This window comes from Tamandua tetradactyla, chromosome Y (assembly GCF_023851605.1).
Source record: "Tamandua tetradactyla isolate mTamTet1 chromosome Y, mTamTet1.pri, whole genome shotgun sequence".
Classification (NCBI taxonomy): domain Eukaryota; kingdom Metazoa; phylum Chordata; class Mammalia; order Pilosa; family Myrmecophagidae; genus Tamandua; species Tamandua tetradactyla.
In genome coordinates this window covers 1857941-1859717 of record NC_135354.1, presented here as the reverse complement: position 1 = coordinate 1859717, position 1777 = coordinate 1857941, and the positions used below count along the sequence as shown (strand labels likewise).

Below are 1777 nucleotides of genomic sequence, written 5' to 3'. Positions count from 1 at the left end.
AATCAAGGAGATGAGTCTTTGGGGTTCTGAGGCCTCTGACACCCCCCATGGACTTGCTGATCCCCTTGTTCTGGATTTGTTTTCCGAGGCTAGGAGCCTTTGGTAGGCTACAGCTTTGAATTCAATAATGTTATTTTTTTTTAAATAAGCATTGTATTTATTCTTCTCATTTATCAGAAGCTCAGAGGTCAACATCCAAGGCTGGTGCAACAACTCCACAAGGCATGCTCTCAGGGATCCAGTGATATTCCTTGAATCTTTCCACTGTTATCACCCAGAGCAAGTGGTTGGTTCATTTCTAAAAATGCCTACATACTTCTTGTTGCATGTCTGTGCTCCAGGCAGGATAAAAGGAGAAGGGCAAAGGTTCATTCTTGCTACATCTGTCTTTCTGCATCAAAAAAAAAAACAAAAAACACCAGTAGCTTTATTGAACAGACTTTCATTTGTAGCCCTTAACTTTGCCAGAGGTGTGACATATGGCCTCCCTAGCAGCAGCTGGGCAGGTATTTTTAACTATTCACCTACTATCATCTCCCCTACCTTAAGCAGGGTTCCACTAATAAGGAAGATGTAATAGTAATTCTATTTAATTATGAAATACCTTGTAATTATAAATATCATGTTTTAAAAGTTTTTGACCTAGAAAATGCTCACAGTTTAATGTCAAGTGAGATGCAGGACACCGAACACATACAATAAAATCTTAGCTTTGTTTAAAATATATATACTTTACATAGGTTCACCCACATGAGAAATAACAAAATGTTTATGGTAGTTAACTTTTACATGGTTGGCATTTGAAGTCACAGGGTCACTGACTGTTGGACATAGTTTTTATCTTATTAAACTTTTTCTGTCTTTTCTAAATCTTCTATAATAAACTTGTATTATCTTTAAAATAGGGGAAAAAGTTATTAAAAAATACACCATATACCATCATGGGAGACTAAGCCCAAAATGTGTAGGCTTATTCATTTTCATCTTCATTATCAAAAGAAAGGAGGCTACTGTTTTTGATTTGCTTTTGTGAGTTCTTTTTAACTAAGTCTTTTTAAATTATTTGATCTTCATTTGTCATCTTCTTTTTTGAGCTTGCTGTTAAACCTGAATATTTTTCATCTGAGGGACGTTTGACTGGTTTTCAATACATGATTCTTCCATCAGCTTGAGCTGGTTCTTCATCTGTTTTGGTAGCTTTTATCTCTGCTTTAATTTTCATGACTTCTTCAGCTGATGGATCTCCCTTTTTTAAAACCACCATTTGAGGCTGTTCATCTTCTCTGTTGCTGTGATCACCATCTTCATCTGAGAGTTGAGGCTGGACTCTCTTGGTCTCAACGGTGGGCCCTTCCCTATAGCCGACCCTTTCCTTGAAGTGAGCCAGAAACATCGGCTCGGTGGGTGGTACATAAGACACTTGGTTCTGCTTACTCATTGCAGCTCTGGGAAATACAGGCTCCGGCAGCCACCTCATGACGTTAGGGACTCAATAATGTTATTCTAATTGTACTTATTTGGGGGATTCCTTCTCATTATGGTAAATGACCTTGCTTTGTAAATTTAAAATGCTGATATACAGTTTCCTTGCCACATAAATTTAAGTAAACCAAGAGAGCAGATTTAAGAGGAGATGGAGTGACAGCTGGTACACAGGATAAGGCAGTGTCGCCGGACACGGGATGCCTGCAGACGTGAGTGTGGGACTCTCCGCAGGCAATCCACTGGCTCCCAAGGCAGCTTTGGCCTTGCAGGGGGGACGCCACCCTGAAGCTCT

The 1777-nt window shown here is 39.5% G+C and overlaps 1 pseudogene across 1 annotated transcript; it reads right to left on the bottom strand.

The window, feature by feature from the left end:
- Positions 1-222: 222 nt before the first annotated feature.
- On the bottom strand, positions 223-1438 carry LOC143672589 (uncharacterized protein KIAA1143 pseudogene; annotated as a pseudogene). Its single transcript, XR_013169909.1, has 2 exons — positions 938-1438; positions 223-391 (listed from the first exon to the last, which is right to left on the bottom strand). The product of XR_013169909.1 is annotated as an uncharacterized protein KIAA1143 pseudogene (transcript).
- Positions 1439-1777: the final 339 nt, after the last annotated feature.